At 33.7% G+C, this 13969-nt stretch overlaps 1 protein-coding gene and 1 long non-coding RNA gene across 2 annotated transcripts in view; one reads left to right on the top strand and one right to left on the bottom strand.

Annotated features, from left to right (window-relative positions):
• The window catches only part of LOC134649687 (uncharacterized), an 88684-nt gene that overhangs the window by 4294 nt on the left and 70421 nt on the right, over nucleotides 1–13969 (top strand). The gene's annotated exons all lie outside the window — the stretch shown is intronic.
• Nucleotides 7127–13969, bottom strand: part of LOC134649613 (serine protease 1-like) — a 43181-nt gene continuing 36338 nt past the window's right edge. The window contains exon 8 of the mRNA XM_063504442.1: nucleotides 7127–7142. The gene's annotated coding sequence lies outside the window, so the exon portion shown is untranslated. The remainder of the gene's footprint in view (nucleotides 7143–13969) is intronic.

Below are 13969 nucleotides of genomic sequence, written 5' to 3'. Positions count from 1 at the left end.
TTCATTATCCTGGCACCATTTTAATTTATATTTGAAAACTTTCCTACTTTCTGCCATGCATTATGTCTATTTAATTAAATATATCAAAAACTATAGAAGTAGGTATTTAAAAAAAAGGAAATGAGAGCCAATTAAATTTACATTGTACCAATGAAAACACAATGAACAATTATAGTATGGCTCTTCTGAGGTGAACTTTTCGCTTCGAACCTTAATCTTTCAAACAAAGGCCATTGTCTCTATTATCGCACAATCGCTTGCTCCCGACTTAGCACGTGCCAGTACAACATTCATATTGAAAAACAACCGGTATCGTCATAGTATTAAGGTTCAAATTTAATGTCACTGATATTCTAGATATTACGTTTTGGTAGTGTAGGACGATAGACCGCCTCGAAGCGATACGGCACTCATATTATTTTGATACTTAGTGTGGTGTTAAAAACAACATAAATAACCACGTTTCATTTTTAACACCACACTAAGTATCAAAATAATCTAAGTGCCGTATCGCTTCGGGGCGGTCTATCGTCCTACACTACCAAAACGTAATATCTAGAATATCAGTGACATTAAATTTGAACCTTAATACTATGACGATACCGGTTGTTTTTCAATATGAATGTTGTGCTGGCACGTGCTAACGCTCGAGCTAGCGGCTTTGCCATAATAGAGACAATGGCCTTTGTTTGAAAGATTAAGGTTCGAAGCGAAAAGTTCACCTGAGAAGAGCCATACTATGTAAGAAAGTCTTTAAGCAAAAAAAATTAATTAAAATGATTTTAATTCTCCGTCATAACATAATTGAGCGTTACTACTTACCCCTGTTACATTAAGCCCCACGCTCCCCTACGTTTTATCAAAATTTGACGAAAACAAAAATCGACAACAAATAGTTTTATTGAAATTGGCCCGTATCACAGCAAACAAATCTGTTTGGGGAATATTTGTTTCTAAATATAGTTTTTATAAGAACGGAAGCGTTAGAAAAGAAAAAGCTATGAAAATAATTCAATTAACACGTCCAAATCTGTTATTGTACATGTTTAAAAAAAAAGTAATCAAGGCGAATTTTGAAAGAGGAAATTGGGGATTACGAATCGCTGCTTTGGGCTGTTTTATGTCTAATTTTGGTCCGTACGACGTCGTTCATGCTTTGTCTGGTTTATAAACAAGCATTGTGTTTAATTTAAAGACATATTTTCGAGAAAGTTAGGTGGCCCTTCTAAATTTAAACATTCTTAAGGCAGCAGGCATCACACGTGCAACTAAATGAAAAAAAAAAAAACAGTAACACCATCGTCTGTAATATCATTCGATAGAACAACTAAAGTATAAGTACCTATTGATTAAATGAAGACGACGAATACAATACATCACTTTCTAATATTTTTTTTATTAAAAGGACGTAAGTACCGCTAAGGTATATAGAGAGAGATAGAGTCTATTCGGAATGAGAAGAGTGGTGGAATGTATTGGGCCCCATACAATCCACCACTCTTCTCTTTCCGCACCGACTCTACACTCTTTTACTTGAATGGCTTTTCCGTATCAATATCATAAGAAATATGATGGCTTAGTGAATTTTTATGAAAAAATTTAGATAACAGCATAATTTATTTAATCTGCCGGTCTTAAATTAAAATAAAACGTTTAAATAAAATTCCATCATTAAAAATCACGTTCCAGTTCAACTCCATGAAAGAACCAGTTTAATAGGCTAATTAAGATTACGAGACTGAGTGAACAAACGAGATCTAATCTGCCTATTCTTTACTGATGAGATCTCCGAGTAACGCCATTTTCTTTCAGCTAACGATAATTGCTTGAACCGACCGGCCACCGAGCAAGTTTCTTAAAGGCTATATACGGCCAGTACAAAAACAATTTATGTTGACGATTGTTATACGTAAATAAACATACTTACTTTACAAGAAGTATCTAAAACTCGCATAGACAGATCTATAAAAAAATATAACTATGGTATGTCGTCAAAACTTGACAATGATACATGATGGACATTATTACCTACAGTTTTTATATTATTAAATTGTTACTGACATGTGATACTTATGGCTGTTCAGTTTCCTACTATAAAATACATACCTATTGCTTTATGAATACTACCGTTGAATGAAACTTCATATTAAGAGTAATGCTTTATGACATGGGCAGATTATTCTTGCTAAAGAAGAAACTACTGATGACTGATAGGTAAAACTTATTTACAAAAAGGTTTACCTCAAAGAGCTATTGCGGTATAATACCCTGTTACAGACTGGGGTGATTGATCGAGGTTCCAATGGATTGTAGCACCATTCTATATCTATGGGGGAAAAAACTGCGTGCAACTTTTGGTCGGGAGTCTCGGAAGAACTTCTTTAACTATTTATGAACCATAAAAGTCTGCGGATAACGCTTAAATCCGAGCAAAGTGCCTCTTATCTAGTTCGACCTTTGTGCCGCGTGTCGTTTATAGTTTGTGAGCTTAATACGATTATGAGTATTCTATAGCGGATAATTTCATCAGTATATGACGGAAGATAAATATTCGGTATCTTATGACTCGGCCGTTATGGAAATATTACGGATTTATTTAGTAAGTAGTTACTTAAATATCGTTACGCCTTTTTATTATTAGCGATCTCAATTACGTGTAAAAGAAAGTCTTTGATGTCCTTAAATATTAACTTTATTAAAAAAAATATAACCAAAATCAACAATTGGAAGATAAATATTGCGACGGTTTCCCCTGATCTTTAATATCTTACTGTCGTACACAACTTTTAATGTCTATTTAAACTAATCTAAACTTATCCAATATCAACCAAGGTAATATTGGTAGGATGATCCTATTTCAGTGACCTTGACCAATATACCTTTGTTATGATACCTAAGAAGCGGTTAAAGTTACAGCCATATGGGAAAATGTGGCATATTGGATGGATGTAACCTGTTACTATAAGCCGGGCTTGACTATTACTGCCACATTTGATAAGGGTCCGTCCAATAGGACGACGTTGGATCATAATATGAAAAAATAATGTACATATATTTTATAGGTATGCAAAAATTGCAAAATAAAGTTTCCCGCAGTATGTCACAATTTATCCAGATTTTTGTTATTCGTTATCAAAAATGAGAATTAAATTGAATGAGAATTCTATTTATATGTACCTACATTTTTAGCAGTGCTTAAACCCAATAGCTAAAACTTACACAACAACATAATAGTGTTTTATGCATTAGTTGTATAGTGTTGAGTGTCAACTTGCTACATGTATGTGTCGACTGTGATAATCTGATGTTCTCCTTGCACCTAATACTTGAATTGCATATATAAACCAACAATCCACGCTTCGAATTTTAATGTTGCCAAGTGCTTATTCTCTTTTACTTTCCATTTTATTTTTTCTTTTATCACTTTTATGGCACACGAAGGCAAGGTACAATTTCTCTTACAAACGATTACACCTAATTTTGCAAATTTTGTTTTCTTTCTTATCTACCTACGTGTAACAATGTTGCAAGGTAATTTGGGTCTAACAGTCTAAATATAACGTTAATCCTCAGAAATTGGGCTCAGAAATGAAGCACTGAAGTTTGTTTGGTTAAATACCTATATAATTATTAGAGTACGAAGAGTTTAAGACTTACAGTAGGGACATACGCATTAAAGTAAGTACTGTAGTACTTGTCTTTAGGTATATTCTGCTTGAGTTTAACTAAATTAACTGGAGGTACTAAGTACTTAATAAACTACCGCTAACCATAATTTTAAATATGGTGTATTCGGATAATTTTGAATACCTAAAATTGTCGGATAATTCTGAAAATGGGCTCCAAATTAATGGAATTATGAGTGATTTTGCTACTTACTGTATAATTATTTCTTTACTCTGGCATTCTACAAGTAAAAGTAGATTATAAAATGTACGCAGCCATTTCCGATTACAAAGATATCATGTTCCCAAGCTCCTTAAATCAAATAAATATTTCCAATCGGCGTGCATAAGAGGAAGTAAGTACGTAGTCATTTCTTATCATCCGTTCACATCAATAAATGCTCCAAATCCTTTATATTCGCGCAATGAAGTGAAATGAAATTTCATGCCGGACCTGCGAATCTTGATTTTAATTTCAGTAAGCAATTTCCTTTATCTCCTAAATCCGTATCACAAAGGGTTTCATTTTTAGGACAAAAATACTTATTTCTATTTACGTTGGACGCGGTTGGAATTTTAATTTAGCCTTATTTGATGGGACCGTCGGTGACGTTTACTCTCAGCTGAAGTTGTACAGTACAGTACAAACTTCTTTTAACTGTGTACTTAATCAAATAAGAGATAGTTCTTTATCACGAGTTATCACATAATTCATATAAATTTATTAAGTAAATAATGGGATTAGTATTAGTTATAAATAATAAAAAATAAAATAAATATTGAGGGACATCTTACACAGATCAACCTAGCCCCAAACTAAGCAAAGCTTGTACTATGGGTCCTAGGCGACGATATACATACTTCTATAGATAAATACATACTTATATACATAGAAAACATCCATGACTCCGGAACAAATATTAGTGTTCATCACACAAATAAATGCCCTTACCGGGATTCGAACCCAGGACCATCGGCTTAGCAGTTGACTAATTTAAACACGGAGAAATGTTTAGGGACATTAGTCATTACTCGAGCTTTTGTTTTAGTGGACACAATTTTTTTCGATGTTTCCGATGATATTTTAAAGTCAGGTACCCAGGGGGTATAAGGGGTATAAAAATATTTCCATATTTATACTATAATATCACCCAACAAAGGACGTAAACATTATTTTTTCTTGAGTAATCGTGAACTGAAATTAGCTTGTAAGTAAAAATAATATCACAATCCTGATTGAATTAGGGTAACTGTCCTAAAGTGTTTTAGTGTCGGTTCATTTTACGACCATCAGCATCTGTTCGCAGCAGTCGGATTCTTATTGAATACCCATATTAAGGTATGGACGATTTATGGTTTCTGGAACTTATAAAAAGGCCCAAAAGAATATCTTATTCGTTTGCATTAAAACAATGCTTTTCTGTTTTACGTTACAAGCAACGGCAATATTAGAATAAAATTCACATGGAAGACTAATAAAAAAGATTAAGTATTCTATCATTTTTGTCGCCATTGCTGCATTATTCTGCTGCTACATTTTGTTGGTAGGTAATATCTATTCGTGTCATTAACTTAAACGAGTAAAAGTAATATTTATTAATAATTGATAGGATATAATATACATTTTGATTATTTTGGTTTCATTTAATGAACTCCGTTCTCTTTTGGCTTCAAAGTGTAATATTTAGGATTCCATAGCCAAAATGGCAAATACTGGACCCGTATAGGTCCATCTTTCCGCCCGTCCGCCCGTCTGTCTGTCCGTGTCACAGCCATTTGACTTTAAAACAATTAGCTATATTTTAATGACATTAAGAAAAAATATTAAAAAGATGTAAGTACCCTGAAGGTACGCCTTAGTGCTTGTGTGACTTTTTCATAATTGTAAAAAGGAACGCAATCCTCCATTATGCGTGGCCCGACACGCACTTGGTGGTTTAAGAAGAAAAATAATTTAATAAAGTAATAATAAGACATAAGACGTTATAATATCAGGGGACATCTTTCACATATCTTTTTCCTAGATCTAGAGACCGATCTAGCCCCAAACTAAGCAAAGCTTGCAGTATGGCTGCTAGGCCACAATATACAGACAAGTAACAAGTAATAACAGATGCTTTTGACACAAACAAAAGGGATAGAAATAGGGGTGGGAAGCATGGAGAAGCTAAAGCAGTTAAAAAAAGAGTCTTGTCCCAATAGCCCATTTTGTATAACAGTGCCCCATAAAAAAGTTTAGTAATTAAATCACTTACACTTTTTTGTCGTGACCCTTATCAGAAACTACTTTGTGTCCTCCTCTGCAATCGAGATCATGGACTGACTGCAATGGACACCGTTACGTAACAAAATAAATCCACTCCTTTTTTTAAAACGTCCCCCACAAAAGAGAAAATAATTTCATCGTGGTGTTTAGTAATCATAATACAATTATACTGCAAATTGTTATTTTAGACATTTGCCTTAATAGTATTCACTTTACCTTTTTCACGGCTAGTTAGGAAAATCGAGACACGCGGAGCGTGTCCAGCCAAGTTCAAAGACAAAGGAACTTGCGACGCAGCAACCGTGTGTAATATTACACGAACCATTTCGAGCTACTTTTGACCCCTTCACAACTTGAAACCTACTTAACCTACATACATGAAATTTGGCATATGTATTCAAGTCCCTTAGCTTGTACAAAATACAAAATTTCATAAACATAGCTCAAACAGTTATTGATAAATTAACGTTTAAAAACCGGCATTTTTGTGACTGACTGACATATAGATCAAAAACCTAACCCACTTCCAGATGACCTAGAAACTTGAAATTTGGCATAAAGGTAGACTATTATGTGTATATAGAGGGAAAAATCTGAAAACTGGAAATTATTGATATTACGATGGAAAAATAATAATTAATACTTATAGACCAAAAACCTAACCCACTTCTAGATCACTTAGAAACTTGATATTTGGCATGAAGGTAGACTATTAGATGCGTATAGAGAGAAACATCTGAAAACTGGAAATTATTGATATTTCAATGGAAAAAAAAAATACTTATAGACCAAAAGCCTAACCCACTTCTAGATGACTTAGAAACTTGATATTTGGCATGAAGGTAGACTATTAGGCGTATACAAAAGAAAAAAATGTGAAAACTGAAACTTTTTGACAATTAACCGCGCGTTAGCGAGGGTCTCCTTTTCAGCTTAGGCAAACTGCTTTCATGATACACACTATAGTAATTTCTGTACAAAACGTAATGATATCCCAACAAAAACATAAATGTGAAATGAGAGCCAAGTTCAATATTAAGAATAAGTACGTGTCGTTGTTGACTCGCCGACAAAAGAATTGAGATCTATATGGATGCCAAGTTATGTGCTGTGTAGAAAATCTTGAAATTTTAAGGATTTGTCTTGGCTAGTTTTTTAAAACAAACCAAATTTTTGAAAAAGTAACAGATAAATATATATTACCTATATGCCTATACGTAAAAACTAGCCAAGACAAATCCTTTATAATTTCAGGATTTTCTACACAGCACAGAACTTGGCATCCATATAGATCTCAATTCTTTTGTCGGCGAGTCAACAATGACACATACTTATTCTTAATATTGAACTTGGCTCTCATTTCACATTTATGTTTTTGTTGGGTACAGAATACAGGAAAATTGTCTTATAATGTTTGTTAAACAATAATATTCTAACTAAATTTTGAATATTTTCATTAAATAATTTGAATAAACTTGTTCAAATTACTTGTACATTATCATTAAATAATGATCAAGTGAACATGGCCTACATGACCTTTTTGGTTTTTGTATTTTTTTATACCTTCATAATTGGCTACAGTTCAAATAATTGGACCATCCCAAATACTTTTCAAAATACTAACAACAAACTTTCATCCTAATAAAGATTTTTCAATAAAGTTAACAATTCTAAAAATGTTGTGAACTCCCCAAAGATAAACATCAGCTAACTTTCTCTTACTAAATGAAAGCTCCTGCGATCATCCAATATCACAACGGCTGCAAACTTTTGGATATACAAAGCTACAGAGCTATGTGATTGGCGGTTAGCTCAACTCTCAAAGTTTTTTCATTAGTACGTCTGTTTTACGAAACACTGGCCCCGTAATGAGTTTAATGTTAGGAAGCAATGTGATTTTCGACTGTTAATGTCTGCTTGCACCATTCCTAGATATTTGTCGTATTTGTACTATAAGTTTATTTCATATCACGTACTTATACCTACTCTTAATGTTATGCCACGTATCCTTAATGTTTGTATATTGAATTTGTTATTGTTTTAACTGTTGTGTGAATAAATGTTTAATTACTTTTTAAAATTCTATTATATATATAATATTCTATTTTAAGGTTCCTTGCCGAAATACTAAAAACGACACACTTAAATAGTCTCGTTATTATGTCAGTTTGTTTGTGCGGCTCTCTTTTACGTTTGCTTTTCACGGTTTTGTGTTTGTTTCTATGTTCGATTCCGAAAATAGACCGATTATTTCACCAACTGTTTTCAATAATTCATGAGGAATCTAAATAGTCTCCGATATCATTTGAGATTTAGCCGGATATATAATATCATTTATTCAGCAAACGGACCTCTAGGGGCTCTTAGTAAGGTCCATAACAAGTTACGACTGTACCTTTTTTGTGTTGTGAATCGATTCTATAACGCATCGTTTTCACCGCGGTTAGTTATTATACAATTCATACACTAGAGACCCGCCCCAGCTTCGCACGGGTAGTAAAGCGTAATATTTGATATGCCCAATTTTTTCAACCAATTTAGACAAAACCTTAACAAATTATATATACCTTCCTCAAGAATAGGATAGGTGAAAACCGCATGAAAATTAGTCGTTTCTGAGTTTATCGCGAACATACAGACAGATGCAGAAAGGGACTTTGTTTTATAAGGTGTAGTGATGCATAGGATATTATAGGATACGATGAAGAAGGCTGATTCGAATATGATCTGATTGTGACGATTTTTACAGTTCGAATGCAGCTGCAGATATTTTACAATAATATCCGTCCGTTAAAAATATACTTAATTATTCCCAGTTAAACGGAAATTTCTGTATTTATGATACTGAAATAATAACGGTGTTTGTTTTCGCTTCTGGAACTGTTTCAGAGTTACGTAACTAAATCAACGTTTTCGCAGCTTTTAAAAACAAGTATTTCCCCACGAACAATTGCAGTTATCGCCGATGACTATAGGTATCGTAAACCATCCGTTGTTTGTCACCCTTTGTTTATTTTGCCAAAAACGCAGAACCAGTACTCTCCCGTTTGCAAACACCATTCGAAAAAAACTCTTAACGTTTGGCGTTCCGCCAAATTTTGTACATTACGGAATCTTTTGATACACAGATTTTTAGTTAATTATAATTTTCCTACAACATTATCGACTTGTTTGTTTTATTTGAAACGTTGCAGAAGTACGACTTCGAGTAAATAAAGAAAAAAATATTAGGTTATTTTCAGTAGAGTCCAGTTGATCCCAGCCAAATTCCAGCCCTGGGCACTGGAGGCCTTGGTCACTTTTTCTTTCGTATATGACATCTATTCCAGTTTATATAGATAGTACCTACTGTTATTAATTAAAAAATACATATCAGAGTATCTTCATTTGTCTCCTAGTTACATATGTATTTATATGGATGGCAGCGCCATCGCTCTTGCTACGCGGAGGTACGATCTCACAGGGGATAGGGATAGTAGATCCGATTTTCAAATAACACGGTGTTTTGATATCAAAATTAAGGATTTCGTTTTTGATATATCAAAATTTCGAGGATTTATTTATAGATTTTTGTATTGATATAATCTTTTCTACTAATACTTATCTCAGAAGTATTTTTTATAAAAGCAATTTTTCTGTCAAATTTCAGAGCGGAACTTGCCCCAAATTAAGTTTATTTACGAAGAATGAAGTACCAAACAATGAATAAAATCGATTTAAAAAATACTTAAATAATACTAAGCGCGGGTCCTAGCGCGCGTAGCCTCTATGAGGAGCTGTCAAAAAGCTCCTTATAGAGGCTTCTGGTGACCAGAGGGCCGGCCAATATTTTGCCCAGCAGATCAACATTTCCATCCAGCGGGGCAATGCGGCCAGCCTTCTGGGCATCCTACCGAGCGACTACGACTTAAGCCAAATTTTTTATTTATAAGTTTTTAATTTAAGTGTTATGCACATTTGAAAGTGTTTTATGAAAATAAACATAATGTATGTAAATAAATACTAAGCTGTAAGGAGTAAATAAGGCTCTTTGAACTTAACAAAATGATGTCCAAAGTCCCCGGCGGGGCGCTCCCATCACATTGGTCGGTGAAAGGGTTAGTTTTTGAAAGCCCCCTGGGCTTGGGAGAGCAACATAAAGGAAACTTCTTGTTGTTAATCAAAGATTAGGTACTGGTTAAAAGGAAAACCCGAATACCCTTTAAGGGTCAATTTCACCAAACGAGCATTTTTGTCTAATTCCCATGGAATTTTGAAATACCAACATTACACAAAAAAAAATATGCTGATAATTTGATAAAAAATATAATAAACATTAATTTTCTTATGGGGTAAAAATATTCATAAAACTATAAAAGTTATTTCAATTTAAAATTTTGGTCAGGGCACGGGAATTAGTGTGTCCATGGGAATTAGATTTTACTAGCACGGAAATTAGAACATGGCACAGGAATTGTTTTCTTAGCTTATTTTGGTAGTTAAAACTATTATTTATGTATATTTTAATCTACAATAATATACTTCAACCATACTGAAGCGGCATCGAACATATTTATCTACTTTAATTTTAGTTTCGGACGACAAATCTACGAAAGTATGATACACTAAAAACTACGTATTTGACTAATAGTTTCCTTGATTTTAATGGCAACTAATCTCTCTTTCTTAGTAAAATATATATATTTCCAAACAATACTTTGAGTAGTTGCGTAAACATGTCCGCCTTACATACAAAACTATTCATTAAAAAGTGTCATTATGTATCTGCATGTAGATAGGTACAAGGTGTATGATCTGCTTTATGGCCGTATAGGAAATGATACTAAGAAATAAATAGGGGCACAGAGAGAAGAAGTTATTGTGTAAGTTAATCTGAAGAAATCTAATATGCTGCCTTCATATATTCATAACACAAACAATTGTTTAACCACATATGAGGTAAGGTGGGGTAAGACTATCACCGGGGTAAGACTATCACAGACAGACAGACATGACGAATCCATAAGGGTTCCGTTTTTTGCCATTTGGCTACGGAACCCTAATAAGGTATCTAATAGTATTACGGTTTTAATACCCCCCCTGGCATTGTCTAAAATAACCGACTTGGTTTCACATTACATCTCAAAACTTTTTTTGTAGTAGAAGAACTGCGTTGCGAGACTTGCATCTTTTTACATGTAATGTTTTTGATAGGATCCCATCTCTTTTTGTAGGCTGTCCTTCTTTTCAGGTAATCATACCCATACCATACTGATACTATGTATACACATATCATAACTATATACATCTTTATTCATACTCACATCGTACATCGTAGTGTACCTTTACTTTCCTTTCCATATTTCTATAGGATTACAAACTTATTTATGCAGTTATTAAATCTTTAGAACGTGACTAATATTGCAGTATTATTAGATTTTTATTGGCTTAAAAAGCTTAAACCTAATTACGTTTCAAATTTGGAACTTGTGGGTATGCTAGAAGTACCTTAGAATAATGATGATCGTGAGTGATTGTGTCAGTGACAAAACTAAGGGATTTTAAAGTGCATTAATTCTTAGATTACATGTTCAAATTAAATGTTATTTTGACCGTGCCACTTTGTTTTGCTCGACTTGGCGGCGGCACTGCCGTGTCCCCAGATCCTTTGTCCTTCCCCGGGCCTCAAACTATCTCCATGCCAAATATCATCAACATGATATTGGTTCAGCGGTTTAAGCGTGACGAGATAACAGACAGACAGACAGAGATACTTTCGCATTTATAATATAGTAAGAATAGGATATATTTAATTTTTCTTGTATTAGAAAAGCTAATTTATAACAACTAATCTATTAAACGAGCAATTCTTGTATATATTTCGGGGATCTCGGAAACGGCTCTAACGATTTCGATTAAATTTTATCATATATGAGGGTTTTCTGGGGTGAAAAATCTATCTAGGTAGGTGTTATCTCTGGAAAAACGCGCATTTTTGAGTTTTTAGGTAGGTAGGTACCTATATGTTTTCCAAGCAAAGCTCGGTCTCCCAGATATTTAAACTTTATACGGCATACGCTGTCAGCTGTCAAATTTACAAAAACAAAACTTTGCAAATGTGATTCATTTTGTTTCATGTAACCTTAGGTACAGGTATTATAATATGTAATAATTCCAGAAATAGTTTTATGTTTATATAATATTTTAATGTTATAATATGATCAATGAATAAGGTAAGGTGGGCCAAGAATAACAGTACAAGGATTCCATACAAGTGATAGTCTTACCCCGGTGTCGTCTTACCCCACCTTACCTTACGTATTAAAATTGCCCGGGTTATTCGGGTCGATCCTGTATGTAAGTACTATAGTACTTATACTAAAAAACTATTCACAGTTTTTTGTGCATTCTTTAAGATTTCCTTAAATGTAAAATAGAAAGATATACGTCGTATTATTATTACATATAATATATATTCAATGCCAATATATATAAGTAATAATAATATGACGTAAACATTGCCAATTAACTTACAGTGCCCCCAATAAAAGATTTGTTGACAATATATGTAATACTTTCTAATTCCCGTGCCACTTAATCAGCTGTTTTAGGTAAATTTGTTATGGGAATTAGGGCACGGAAATTAGAATTCGTAATAAAAAAATTCGCCAAAAATTTAAATCGTGTTTGACCAAACTGTTATGTTATCGCTTACATAAAGATACATAAAGGGCTCCTAAATATGACAATTGCTATTGAAAAGCTATGTGGAAAATAAAATTTATAAGGGGCATCGAAATTAGAAAAAAATTGTCGCCCACCCGGATTCCGAAATACTTACGCGATTTGCTCGAACACGCCGCAGCTTGACTTACATCCGCTTGCTTTGAGAGACAGCCGAATACTGCCAGTACAGGTGAGGCGGGACACGAGGCGGTTCAAATACAAACGTCGGCTGTCAGAGCCCTTTGAGTTTTGCCGACGAAATTTTACTCGCGCGCTCGGACAAAATTTAAACATCGATCACGAGTTATTTACCACAATGAAGTTAATAGTATATGTGCTCAGTGATAGTAAATATCATCTAGTTTAAGTATTTGACACTAAATTAGTGATACTAATGTAGAATTTTTCGTAGGATTTTTCATTATGCTCAAAAGTAGATTCCGGACAGGGCACGGGAGTAGTAATTTGAGCCTTTAGGTATTTTTATGTGTACTCTAAAAACCAACTAATCAGTGAATTCATATGGAACTCGGTGTGAAAGTGTGACTTCTTTATGTAAAAAAAAATTGGTAAGTATTGTCTGATGCTAACCCGCGATTTTCATCACGGACAGAAAAAAAATCGTGTTCAGAAATTGACCCTTAAAGTTTGTTTAGTTGAAATGCCAAATTAATGCTTAAGTTTCTGTACCTACATACAATTGACACCGCTATTTGGTTATTGTACTAATTTATTTACTTCATAATTAGGCTCCCGTTCCCGTTAAGGCAAAGGTAGAATTCTTATAGCTTAGTAATCCGTCTGTTCCGAGTAAAAACTGTGACAAACGGCTGTCACACAATTTTTACTCGGAAACTACATAAAGTATATCGTAAAGAAATGTGGAAAATAGATGTGTTTTGTGAGCCGCTACTTATTATTCTTTTTGAACATTATAATATATGTATATATTTATAGAGGGAGGATTTTGTTCGCACAATCGGTTCAACGCTAATGACGTATCCAATCGTTCGTCGTTAGTTGTTTTAAGACGAAAGTGGACGACGGTGCGATAACGCCTTTCCATGCAAATGTAGTCCCTAATTTCCTATTTAAATATTTACATGATATAAATTGTTTTCACACTATTTGATGTGTAGTAAACGCAGCTATGCCCCTTTGTTTGATTTTGTTTTCGAATTTATAATTATTATCATAGGTAGAATTCATAGAATTTAACATTTTCATAGAACATGCCATACAAGAAATAGTAGAGTCAGATTTAGGAGGAGTTACATTTAACGGGAAGAAAATTCAATTTATAAGATTTGCTGACGACATTGCGGCTTTTGCC

The sequence above is a fragment of the Cydia amplana genome, chromosome 7 (assembly GCF_948474715.1).
Source record: "Cydia amplana chromosome 7, ilCydAmpl1.1, whole genome shotgun sequence".
In the NCBI taxonomy this organism is placed as follows: Eukaryota; Metazoa; Arthropoda; class Insecta; order Lepidoptera; family Tortricidae; genus Cydia; species Cydia amplana.
Note: the sequence above shows the minus strand (reverse complement) of the source record. Positions and strands in the feature narration are given on the sequence as shown.